General features: G+C 34.4%; 1 long non-coding RNA gene across 1 annotated transcript; it reads right to left on the bottom strand.

Moving 5' to 3' along the window:
- Positions 1 to 2887: 2887 nt before the first annotated feature.
- On the bottom strand, positions 2888 to 7895 carry LOC140623688 (uncharacterized). The gene is made up of 4 exons (XR_012023242.1): positions 7751 to 7895; positions 7565 to 7655; positions 6638 to 6721; positions 2888 to 3075 (listed from the first exon to the last, which is right to left on the bottom strand). It is a non-coding gene; the product is annotated as an uncharacterized lncRNA (long non-coding RNA).
- Positions 7896 to 14070: the final 6175 nt, after the last annotated feature.

Raw genomic sequence — 14070 nt, forward strand, 5'->3', positions numbered from 1 at the left:
AATTTAAGAATATATTTCCAATGAAAACAAAATGATGACATGCCTAGAAGTCTGACAAATCATATGCAATATTTTGGGATACCTGGTTGGCTCAGTAGGTTAAGCATCCTACTTGTGATTTTGGCTCTGTCATGCTCTCATGGGTCATAGGATCCCACTCTACTCAGTGGGGAGTCTGCTTGAGATTCTCTCCCTTTGTTCCACCCCCAACTCATGTTCTCTTTCAAATCAATAGATAAATCTTTTAAAAAAAGATATGCAATATCTTTATGTAGAAAATATAAGAAAGTATAGAAAGAAATTAAATAAAACTTACATAAGTGGAGAAGTTGACTTTGGTCAAGGATAGGAAAATTCAATGCCATAAAGTAGTCAATTATTTTCTATTGATATATGGATTCAATGAATTCTAATCAGAATACAAATAGGATTTTTGTTCATGAAAATTAGCATGCTGATACTAAAACATATGAGACATCAAAAAGCCACAGTTAGCTAAGAAATTCCTAAAGGAAAAGTATGAGAAGACCTATACTAGATATCAGAATTATTATTAAGTAGAAGTGATACAGGAATGGAAAAATGAGATTAATGGAACAGAACAGAGTACGTCAAAACAGATCACCATATACAGAGATTTAAAATATTACAGTATTTTTATGGGGGAGGGGAATGAAGTGGGAAAAGGATGGGGAATTTAATTAATAATGCTGAAAAAATAAGTTATCTATATGGAGAAAAAGGTGATGGGATCTATATATGAAAAAAGTTAAATGAGATCACACTTCATACCTCATAAAGCGATGCATCCCAGATCAAGTTTAATATTATACTCACGGGACCTGTGATGGGTAATTTTATGTGTCAACTTGACTAACCCACAGAGTGCCCAGATATTTGGTCAAATGCTTTTCTGGTGTTTCTGTGCTGCTATTTTTGGATTAGATTAACATTTAAATCAGTTGACTGAGTAAAAAAGATTGCCCTCCTCAAGAGGGTGAGGACTCAGTTGGAGGACTGAATAAAGCAAAAGGCTGACGCTTCAACTAATAAGTAAGAATTCTGACAGCCTTGAATCTAGGACGTCAGCTCTTCTTAGCTTTACAGCAGCCTGCCAATCTTCAGACCTCGATTGGGATATTGGTTCTACAAATTTGGACTTGCTGGCCTCCATATCGTGTGAGCCGATTCCTCATTAAAAGTCTCATTTCCTATTTACATATCCTATTGGTTTATTTCTAGGGAAAACCTTAACTAATACAGGACTTTTAACTTTCTCAATAGACTTAAAACTAAGTCTAATACAGGAAATTAATTTTCTCTTTCAATGTTTGCCATCTTGGCTTGTCTTGGCTTCAAAGCATAAATTGCAGTACACGGGGTGTATGCATAAGAAGTTATTGTTTGTATATACATGGTGTACAAAGGCAAGAATCTAAGAGCTTTCTAGTAAATATTCTTCAGGCATCAGTCTACAAATAGAACCCTGCCATTCTGTTATCATGAGAAGTAGACTCAAGAAAGAACACAGGGAAAAAACATTTTGTCATTCTGTGATCATGAGGGGTGGACTCACGAACACAGAGAAAAAAAAATATTCATATTAAAGGATGCAAGTATACTTACTGGCAAGTACTTATAAAAAATGCTCTGCATATCAGTTAATAACTAGGGGAAGATTTCTCATTTTACGTACCACTCCTCCAAAGATTTTGAATTAAAACATTTGGAGAGAATGTGCATTTTTAATAACTTCAAGGTGATTTTGATACACACCAAAGTTTAAGAACAATTGACTGGCTAGAAAAAAAAACACTAAACTAAAACCTAATAAAGAGGAACTGATCCAAAAAACAAACAAATATAGGGGAGGGGAAGAAAGGTGAGTAAATAACCCCCAGAGTTACGACTAAGTGTTGGCAAGTGTTTTTATGCTTCTCTGTGTACTGATAGAATATAACAGCTGGTGTAGGCATTAATCATTAACTTAAAGCAGATTAAAATAAGTTAAAAGCTGAAAGAAGAACCTCAGCATGAATGGATGGTCAGAAAAAAGGCTGAAACTCAAAAAAGCATTGCCGTATTTTTAAATACGCTTTTCAAATGAAAGGTATGGACCAAGAAGTGTTAGAATCACACTGTATGGGAAAGGTCCTATAAAGTTAATTGGCAACAGAGATGAATAAGCTTAATTAAACTAACTTGTTTCTTTCAGAAAGGAAAATAATCAACATACCAAAATGATAAAAAGTGGCATCAAGGAAATGAAGCCCCAGGTAAAAGAAAAGGTAGTTAGAACTCACTTTTCAAGATCACTGAAGGGATGACTGCCTGCCTCTTCTTTACACACACACCTGTGCCAGCAGCACTGTGCTACTGCAAGTCTTGAAATCTGCCATACTCCGTCACACTTGTATGGCAAGCCAGAGAGCTGAGGCCATCTTCTTACCAAGAACAAGACCTTTCATTTTGTTAAATCCAGTTTTTCTTTCAAAATTTTGCCTGTGCATCTCCATCTCCATGAAACTTCTCCATATAGAGGTGTAGTTCCCAGGCAGTTGCCTTAAAGCATGTGTAGACCTATATTGTTATACATTCCCTTTTGGTAATCTTTATTTTATTAATATGGGTCTCCCTCAATTTTTTTGTATTATCCTTTTTTGAGATATAATTGATATATAACACTATATTAGTTTTAGGTACACAAGAATTTAAGAAATAATGTTTCTTTTCTTTATATCCTTAACCAGTAGAACAGCATAGGGAACAGAATGCAGTTAAATATATGTAAATACACAAGTGTGTGCACGTGCACACACACACACACATACACACATATTAGTTTCCTAGGGCAGCCATAACAAAATAGCTCAGACTGGGTGGCTTAAGCAACATAATTTTATTTTCTCACAGTTCTGGAGGTTACAAGTCCAAGATCAAAGTATTGGCTAGACTGGTTTCTCCTGAAGCTTCCCTTCTTGGTTTGCAGATGGCCATCTTCTTGCTGTGTCCTCACATTGTTTTTCCTCTGTGGAGCACATCCTTGGTTGTCTCTCTGTGTGTCCTAATGACCTCCTATTAAGAGGACATCAGTCAGATTGAATTAGGTTCTTACCTTAAAGGTCTCATTTTAACTGGGACTGTTAGGACTTCAACAATATACATTTTAGGGACATGGTTCAGCTATCTATATATCTACATATCTCTCTATGGATATCCATCTATCTATGTATCAGCTACATAGAGATATATAGATATGGTAAATGAACAAACAAATTAGAGAATATATGGTCATTATATGCAAAGGTGCTGAACTCGTGACTGTGACCATGAGCCAATCATTAATAAAAACTGAAATACAGTGGGAATTTAAAAATATGTCCCTGACATAGAAATGTGCAAATCTTGTTCTATACTCCAAAGGTGGGTCAAGGAAAGTTGATTACAGGAGTTATAGAATGAAGAGTTACAATGACTTATAATCGAGGTTCATTGAGAACAAGCCATGCAGAAGTAACTTCGTTCCTGTTTCAAAGGGTTACCTGACGAATAGAATGTGAACAATGATGTCAGCATATATAAGGCAAAGTATCTAATTTTCTATATTTATGTTAAAGGTATAGAAATACCGGATAATAATGCAATTATCTGAATCCATACATGTTTTTAAAAATCTTTGCGAAAAGGAGAGATTCATGGAGTCATGCCAACTAAGGCAAGCTCTTTGGTGACAAGTCACAGAATTTCCTTCATTAGCTCTGTCTTGTTAAATGTTTTTATCAGCTAAAACATTGGCTATTAGATTGGAATGGCTAATCTATTAGATGATAGGTTCAGTGTTCATAATGATTTTAGGAGATTTAAATTGTTACAGTTTGAGAAATATAGTTGACTGTTTAAAAAATATTTTATTTATTTATTCATGAGAGACTCAGAGAGAGAGGCAGAGAGATAGGCAGAGGAAGAAGCAGGCTCCCCAAGGGGAGCCTGATGTGGGACTCAATCCCAGGACCCCAGGATTATGACCTCAGCCGAAGGCAGACACTCAACCACTGAGTCACCCAAGTGTCCCAATATAGTTGACTTTTAAGATTGAAATGCTAAGGGATGTATTCAGGTACAAACATTAGTTATATAAACAAAATTTGAAAAACACCTATTTTTTTTTTAATTTTTTTTTTTTTTTTTTTTTATGATAGGCACACAGTGAGAGAGAGAGAGGCAGAGACACAGGCAGAGGGAGAAGCAGGCTCCATGCACCGGGAGCCCGATGTGGGATTCTATCCCGGGTCTCCAGGATTGCGCCCTGGGCCAAAGGCAGGCGCCAAACCGCTGCGCCACCCAGGGATCCCCGAAAAACACCTATTTTTATTTGTCTGGAAACTCAACATTAGAAAGCAATATAATACAGCTGCACATTTTATCCTAATCTAGACATAGAATTAATTCACCTTAGAGACTATTAATAACAATAGCTTATGATTTTTAATGTCTTTATATATCAGTACTGTGCTAGATATTTTATATACATTGTGTGATTTAATTTATCCAATAACCCTAAAATGCATGTTCTATAATTATTTCTACTATAGCATTGAGAAAGCTGTGGTTTCATGTAACATTTACTCTTGCAAACTCACACAGGTATTGTAGAATAAATTTTGAATCTATGTCTTCCTGGTTCCTAACTTCAAAATTTTAAATGCAATTTAAATTACAATTAAAACATGGAGCTAAACAGCTTAGCATACTGTTCTTTCCCAGGCAATTTTCTATTATAATCACCTTTAACAGTTCTCAGCTGGAATTTGGGGTGGTATAATTTGAAGAAGCATGTTTATATCATCCCTCATTTCACATCTTATTTCTGAAATATTTTAACTCATTTACAAATATTGTGTTCATTTTCAGAATGTTTTTTTTTTCTTTGAAAGACAGAGGTAGGAGTGGGGGCTCACACAGACCTTCCAAACTGTGAATGCCACAAGTGATGACTGGTTTTTGTTTTCTAAAGCAGGCTAAAAGATCCTCATTTCACTGCCTTTTGTTGTTGTTGTTGTTAGCTTTCATTTTGTTTTTATATTATCTAAAGCAGTTAACCAGCTGCACCCTCATTGAGCCTAGAAGACACAGTCTCATATATGACAACACTTTTAACATATGTTTTTAAGAATAAATTATTCCAGTTTTAAGAATAATGGCTTTAATTGGTTTCAAGATCCCTACAATTGTATAAAATTTGAATAAATATTTTCTATTGTTTTTATATGTTATGATTCATTTTATTAATTCAATTCTTATATTTAAGTTCTAGTATTTCATCAAAGCAGGAATTTGTCTCATCGGATTTCTCAAATCCAATTAAACTAAAAACAGTAAATATCCTAAATAAGAATAGATATCTGACTAAAGTCAATTCAACAATTAAACTTTTACCCTATTAATAATGCACCTAGAAGCTAAACCGAATAACTAACTCTATGATCAGCTTTAAATTCTGAACTCTGTTGTGTTATCTTACCATAAAAATTCTGTTGATTTTACGAATCTCACCCTTTCAGGTTTTATTGATGTTATTCTTATCTGTATTAATTTCAAAGGGGGCTTTAGCACAGAAGAAACCTATAACTGGAGTTCAATATATGTATTGAAAAGCTTTTTCTGTGACTTAGTAATGGAATACTGTTAGGGTCAGAATATGTCATGGTATGGAAGAGAGCATTTTTTGTGTAATTTATTTTTTATGTAAAATCAATATTCTATTTATATTGTATATTATATACTGATATAGCATGGTGGGACAACTCCCTTGTCTTCAAGAAACTTATAGCAGATATTTAAAGATGTAATAAAGTTTATCCATTTTGGTTTAAAACATTTTAAAATTTATTTCTATCAAGACTTTAAAGCTTTCCAACTAAGGACAGAGAAGAACAGATTTCTCTCATCCCATCTTGTTTGCTGTAATGGGTCTCTAGTCTTTGAGGTAAAATGCAGTTATATTATACCTTAATTGTGAAATTATATAATTTAAAACATGGTTATTTCATTAAAATTGATACTTTTGGTAGTCAAAAATGATTTGTCTCATTGAATGTACAGACAATGCCAGAGAAACTCCATAATAATTAGTGCAGGAACAGAGAATTATAAATGCATAATTTATAAAGATAATGAGAATACCTCAAGCCAATCACCACCATTACCTTGCTAGGCTCATGAAATCACCAGAGTGGCTTGGAGGAAGGGAAGGATGTGTTTGTTTACAGTGGGCAGTCATGAATACCTTGCTATGGCTGATTACCACTCTGACTACTAGAAAATGGAACTGTTATACACAACAGCATCTGCTGAGCTGGAGTACTGCAATGCCCAGATTGCCTATTACGGAATTCCAGAGACTATTTGCCAGCAATAGACTTCATTTTGCCAATGGGTAATTTGCAGTTTGCTGTGTCATCAGAATCTGAACATGTCACATCTTCTCCTCATCAGAGCCAATCCAATGGCAAAGTGCTATTGAAGCAGCTGTCAAGTATGCAAAAAAACTACAGAGAAAGCACAAAGTGACAGCAGATGCTATGCAAATCAGCAGTGGACACAGAATATGCACTAGCAGAAACAATCACATACAGACCTGTGAAGTTCCTGACACTATGCAATGTGAAGACAATGCAACTCCGCCTCAGATAAAATATCACAGGTGGATAAATCAAAGACCCTGTGAAGAATGAGGAAGGGCTTGTAAAGAGAAATGGTAAGTGCTAGATTATATGCTAAAATACCTGTGCACTAGGTGGAAATTGTAAAACATACTTTTGGTAATTATTTCAGAAAAAGAAAAATAGCAGAAAATGTGTACAACCACGTCTAAGATTTAGAATTGTTCATCATTAGAGGGAAAAGTTCTATTAATTAGATAATGTTCATGTTACTAAATGCTATTTGAAATATCTGTAATTCCTGCACTGATTTTGAAGTAAAACAAAATTTTTATTTTAAAAATGATACATGAAATATATTTATAATCTATAAATCTCTGTTTTTTGAAATTTTCCTTATTTTTTTCTTACAAAGCACTGAAATATTTTGAATACCACTCATCATTATTGTATAATTATAAGATATTTGAATTATAATACATTTAAGAAGTTATGTTTTCACAAGAATCCAGGCTCAAGGAGCCTCTGTGTAACAGCCTTTAATGAATGCTCATTTGCCCTATCCATGCACACTTGGGTGGTGGAAATGCCACTGCCTCTTGAGGCCAGCTGCCCCCCCCCTTTTATTAAAATAGCAGTTACAATTAACCAACATCATAAATGAAGCCAAAATTTGCTATCTTGTGACATTACTGGTCACAGACACAAAAAATATCCAGTGTTTCTTCTTCTTTCTCTATTCGCTCATTTCCTCGATTCAGCCCCCAAGGCCTGTCAGTCCTATACCTTTACTGATTACCTTTGTAAATATTCCCCCCCCCTTTTGTTCTATGCCACCTCCCTAATTATGCACTTCCCAAGTCTGCCAGAATTAGTGAATAGCTTTCTGAGAGTTTCCTTACTTTTAGCTTATTGTTGCTACAGTTCTTCCCTAACGTCACAACCATCTTTCTTCTACAAAACTGTTTGAGCTTCTAGAATATCCAGTAGACCCTAAGAGAAAAGTCAGTAGTACATTTATTAGTGTAGGTAACACCAGCTATTATGAAACACCCCCACACACACACACACAAAAATGAAACACCCACCCACAAAGGCTCAGTGGCCAGTGGGAACACAGACCCCTGTCTTCATCTTTTGGCACTCTCATCTTCCAAGACTAGGATTCTTTTCCTTTGCAGGCTAAGAACTGGGAAGAGATGGTGGAGAAAGCTCATCTGTTGTTAATCATGCTGGACTGGAAGTGACACACATAACTTCAATTCAAATTCCATTGTTAAGTCACTCAGCCTCTCTTAGATGCCAGTTAGAGAGTCTCTGCCTTGGCAGCAGTTACTCCAAATCAATGGGGAATGGGATTATAATATAGGATGGGATGCAAATCTTTAGTAAACAATTGGTACTCTTTTTTTTTTTTTAACCAGGACTAACAAAATTTCATAGTAGAGTATCTAAAGCAAAAACTTCTCATCAAATTTCAGCTTGAACTTTTACCTTATCTGTTCACAATCCTTAAACTCCATTCCTCATATTACTTATATTTTCCCCCAAAAGTATCATTTATTGAGATGTCCCTATGCCTTCAGGTCCATCTCAGAAAGCTTTATTTCACCTCTCCTCACTTTCATGAACCCTTGAAATCCAAATTTCAAGTCTCAATTTAAATTATGTTCTTCTCTAAAATTTTCTTTAATAATCCCATGTAATTAGCTCCTTCCAGATCATTTCTTAGCACTTCTGTATTTTTAGCAGGACTATTTATATGCCTGCCTCTCCATTGTTTTGTGCATCTTCTTAAAAGTTTTTCCTTCCTATATCTCTTTTCTGGTGCCTTACTCTGTTGGCAAATAATGGCATGGCATCACAGCTATCACTTACAGAATCTGCTATGTGTCAGACAATAGTCTAAGTTTTTTTTTTTAATGTAGATTATCTTACATTATCCTCATAACAACCTAATGAATTAGGGACTAAATTATCGCTATCTTATAAAAAAGAAAGTTAGAAACAGAATGGTCATGCACTTTCTGCAGGTTCACATAGCTAATAAGTGGTGAGTTGGGATATCAATCCAGTCTGACCCCAAAAGATACACTTTCAATCACTATGTTACAGCAGATTATTACTCAATAATTATTGGATATATTTTTGTCATAGTTTATAATTCATTCTGACTTTCCTTACAATGTTACTTGAAAAATCATGAATCATTTTCATTTTTAAAATAATATTCTCTGTTACTAAAATTACTAAGCATTTGCTATTTCCAATGAAAGGCATTCTCTGAAACTCTAATTCCTTTAAAGCTTTCAGTTATGAAACCAACCTGAGAGAAGTAATACTTCTTTGCATGTTTTGTTTAGATAGACTGCATGTTCTCAGGGTCAATATAAAATGGGCTTCAAAGCTTTAAAAACTAATAAATATAACATCAAAATTTAGAATCAGAGTAATCAATTTCACGCTTGATGTTTTATTTATTAGTTTCCTTGATTCTAAGTTTTTTTCTTATGAAAATATAGTTCTATTAACTATATTAACAATCATTCCATGGATTTGAAAATAGATTCCCTAAGTAATTCTACAGTTGTTTCATGGTATATTTTCTTCCTATCTTGCTGCCTGCAAGTAAACAATGTAAAAGAATAAATTTTGCTTAGCGATTAAGTCTATCTTTAGATGTAGAAAATCCTTGAGATCTCTATATCTTCGTGTAAAATGTGTTCCTCAGGTTGACATCAGTGGTTTCCCCCTCCCCCATTTAGTCATATTTACTCTTATCTGTCTTCTGGGTCTTTTTTATCAGTTGACTTGCTTTTACATCATGAGAGATACATAATGTCCATGTATAGAAATAAATATCTTCTGTTTATGCATGTGTGAAAGAGACAAAAAAGAAAGATTGTGTTCACCATCATGAATTTGTGAGCAAGATAAACAGTAACCAGGATAAAAATTTAAAAGGAAATCAGGACTGTCCATCACTTGTTACTCATCTGCTGTTTCTAGGACTCCAGGTCAAATACATTGTGGGAGGAGGTCATCCCGAGGATGGAATAACCAGTTGACCATGGAGCTGGGCCAGGGCAATCAAAGTCTCTTCACCCTATTCACCCCCCTGGCCTTACAGGCTATGTTTTGCCTGTCATTCCCACAATGAGAGCCATTTTCAAGGATGCAGCTTTGAAAGAGTAGTGTGTTTTGGAAATTATTCTGAATGGTATGCATGACTGAATTCTGTTAAAGTCTTTATATAAAATTTTAAGATGCTAGCTGGCAAATGTGGAGATCTACTCATCTCTTCATCTTGCTGCTGCCAGGGACAAGCCTCACAGGTAAGTTCCCTTGTATACTAAACCTGCCACCTTCGATCTCAGGTGGCCTGTCTCTTCCATCTCTCCTTACTCTCTGCATGCAGCAGCCCATTGACAAACCAATATAACACCCTTCAAAATTTTTTTTGAATGTGGAAATTAGTATATACATTTGTATAGAATAATCTTTACAATGTTTTATTTATTCAAACAATGTAAATCAGAACAAACATATGGTATACATTGAATTACTATGTTTATTTCTATTCTAGTCACCCAAATGTCACTATAGTAGGTCTTTTTAGGTCAACAGATTAGGAAGGGAGTTTTTGTAGTGATTTATTTACTGTGCAATGTTTCTTGAAGCCATAGGCAAGACTTTTAATAAAAACTTTGAAATAAATCTGAATATGATAGTCTATAGTGAAAAAGAAAGGATGGAGCTCTTTAAAAACATTGTAAGATAGAGATATTACTTATTTTATTTCACTTTTGAGCTTCAAGTGTGTATTTGGGGGTCATTGACATGTTGCCATGGTCCAACTGATAATACTGCTTCCAAAATACTCTTGCTCCATTCTATCTTGCTATATCATGTAAACTCTAAGTGAAGTTTGTATTTGTGACTGAAAATTTGAGACAGTTATTTATGAAATGTTCTGTAAAGAATGCTTATTTATGTTTTCATTTCTGCGCTATACTTTTATGGCCATATGGCTTATATGATAGGTTAATTAGCAACAGAGTCAGCAAATACATATTTAACAATTTACGTGTTCAAAGATGGCATTATGCCAAGTATTATGGGATATAAAAATGATCTTAAGCATGGTTTGTCCACAAGATAGCTGATCAATATGGGAAGAATAAATAATTTAAAACAGAAAAAAGATTAAGTTCAGCTTAAGGCAGTGCCACCTAAAAATTGCATATCAGTTTGGTCCCTACCAACATGTTTGTTTTCTGTCCTATGGGAAAAAGATACTGATAATTACCAACAAAGTCCTGGCAAAAAAAAACTTCTTTCATAATACTGTAAAATATATAAACACAAGACAAGAATTAAAAACCACAGAGGAAACTGTATTCCTTGGAATTAGAATCTTGTATTCATTGTGGATTCTAGTTCCCAAAGGAGAAATAAATCAAAGATGTTCACTTGGGTTATCACTTTAACAGTTGCATTTTAATTGAGAATTTTATTGAAATAATTGTACATTCACATGCAGTTGTAAAAAATATTATAGAGATATTCCATGTAGTTATATACTTTTTACCCAGTTCTTCCAAGGTTAACATTTTGAAAAACCATGGTGTAACAACCATGATGTCAGCACTGATACAATCCAATGATCTTATCTAGATTGTGTGTGTGTATGTGTGTGTGTGTTTGTGTGTGTGTGTGTGTGTGCTTAGTTCTATGAAATTTTATCACATCTAAGATTATATACCTGCTAAGACAGTCAAAATACTGAAAAATCCCTTCATCACAAGGATCCCTTGTATTTCATTTTTATAATCACATCTACCTTCCCAGCCCTTCCTAGCCTCTAGCAACCTTTTCAAAAACTCAGTCATTTCAAAAATGTTATATACACTGAATCATTTAGTGTATATAACATTTCAAAACTTTTTCCCTCATTCAGCTAATTCCTTGGAGAGGCATCCAAATTGTGGCATTTATTAATAGTTCATTTCTTTTTATTGCTAGGTAGTATTCCATGCTATGTATGCACTAAAATTTGTATGACCTTTGATCTATTTAAAGAAAGCTGGGCTGATTATAGCTTTTGGTTATTACAAATAAAACTGCTATAAACATTCATGTACAGGTCTTTGTGCATTCACAAGTTTTTATTTCTCTGTGATAAATGCCCAAGGGTGCACTTGCTGGGTCCTTTGGTAACTGCATGTTTATTTCTATAGGAAACTGCCAAAATTTTTTCCAGAGTCGAACTTTTGCATTTCTATCAGCAATGTATGAATGACCTATTATCTGCGCATGCTTGCCATTATTTGGTGTTGTAACTTTTTAACAATATATATTTAAGCCAGTCTGATAAATGTATAGTGATATTTCACTGTGCTATTAATTTATATTTCCCTGTTGGCTAATGATATTCACTACGTTTTCATAGGCTTATTTGACATTTGTGTATTCTCTTCATTGTAATGTCTCTTTATGTCTTTTGCCCATTTTCTAATTGGGTTACTTTTACTGTTGAGTATTGAGATTTCTTTATATAATCTAGATAGTTTTTTTGTCAAATGTCTAGTGAATTAGCTTCTTCTTGCTGCTGTACCAAATTACCACAAAACTAGTGACTTAATACAAATTTATCATCTTATATTTTGGAAGATCAGAAGTCCAGAATGAGTCTTACAAGGCTACAACCAAGATGTCTATAAGGATGGTTCCTTCTGTGGGTCTATAGGAAGGCGGGGAGATAGACGTCTCTATTCCTTGCCTCTTGCGCCTTCTAGACGTCCCTGCATTCCTTGCATTGTGACTGTATCACCACATTGTCTACTTCAACCATCCCACTATCTTGCCCCTGAGTCTAGCCCTCTTGGGACCCTTTTATAAGAAACCTTTGATTACATTGGTTTTCATAATCTCCCTCCTCATAATGCAGGATACATTTCCCCATCATATATATAAAGTTTCATTTGTCATATAAGGAAACATTCACAAGTTCATGGGATTAGGACATAAATATCTTTGTGAGGGAGATTATTCAACCGACCAACATGATTTGCAAATATTTTCTCTAAGTCTGAAGATTGTCTTTTCATTTTCTTTACATGAGCCTTTAAAGAGTTTACTCCTAGATATTATTTTCTCCCATGTGTTTTTATACAAGTTAATAAAGTATTACATTTTCATTTAAGTCTATGACTTATTGTGAATTACTTTTATATAAAGTGTGAAGTTTAATTAGAGGTTTACTTTTTTTTTTTGCCCATGGATGTACAATTGCTCCAGTCTCATCTGCTGAAAAGACTATCCCACTTTCATTGACTAGCTTTTGCACCTTTGACAAAAATCAGTTAAGTACATCTGTATGGTTTATCTCTGGATTCTTTGTTCGTTTTTTTTTTTTGTTTGTTTTTTTTGTTTTTTTGTTTTTAATCTGTGTGTCTGTCCTTCTGCCAATACCACAAAGTCTTTCTCATTTCTGTAGCTATATAGTATAACTGAATATTGAATAAAGTGTTTCCTCTAACTTGATTCTTCTTTGGCAAGATTGTTTGTAGCTATTCTAGGGTCTATACCCTTCCATTGTAGAATAAGCTAGTCTATGCCTACAAAAAACAAAACAAAACAAAACAAAACAAAAAACCTAAAAACACCCCAAAAAACAACCACAGAAAACCTTACTGTAATTAAGATAGGAGTTGCAGTAAACATACAAATATAGATTTAGGGACAATTGACATTTTTACTGAACTGAGTCCTTGAGTCTATAAATACAACATGTCTCTCTGTTTAGGTTTTCCTTGTGTTCTTTCATCAGCATTTAGTAATTTCCAATACAGCATTCCTGAATATGACTTATTAAGTGTATATGTAATTATTTCATTTTCTTTGGAACAATTATAAATGGTGCATATGGTGTCTTTTTTTTATAATTTCTTTTTTTTATTGGTGTTCAATTTACCAACATACAGAATAACCCCCAGTGCCCGTCACCCAATCACTCCCACCCCCCACCCTATTCCCCTTCTACCACTCCTAGTTTGTTTCCCAGAGTTAGCAGTCTTTACGTTATGTCTTCCTTTCTGATATTTCCCACACATTTCTTCTCCCTTCCCTTATATTCCCTTTCACTATTATTTATATTCCCCATATGAATGAGAACATATAATGTTTGTCCTTCTCCGACTGACTTACTTCACTCAGCATAATACCCTCCAGTTCCATCCACGTTGAAGCAAATGGTGGGTATTTGTCATTTCTAATAGCTGAGTAATATTCCATTGTATACATAAACCACATCTTTTTTATCCACTCATCTTTCGATGGACACTGAGGCTCCTTCCACAGTTTGGCTATTGTGGACATTGCTGCTATAAACATCGGGGTGCAGGTG

Source organism: Canis lupus, chromosome 33 (assembly GCF_048164855.1).
Source record: "Canis lupus baileyi chromosome 33, mCanLup2.hap1, whole genome shotgun sequence".
NCBI lineage: Eukaryota > Metazoa > Chordata > Mammalia > Carnivora > Canidae > Canis > Canis lupus.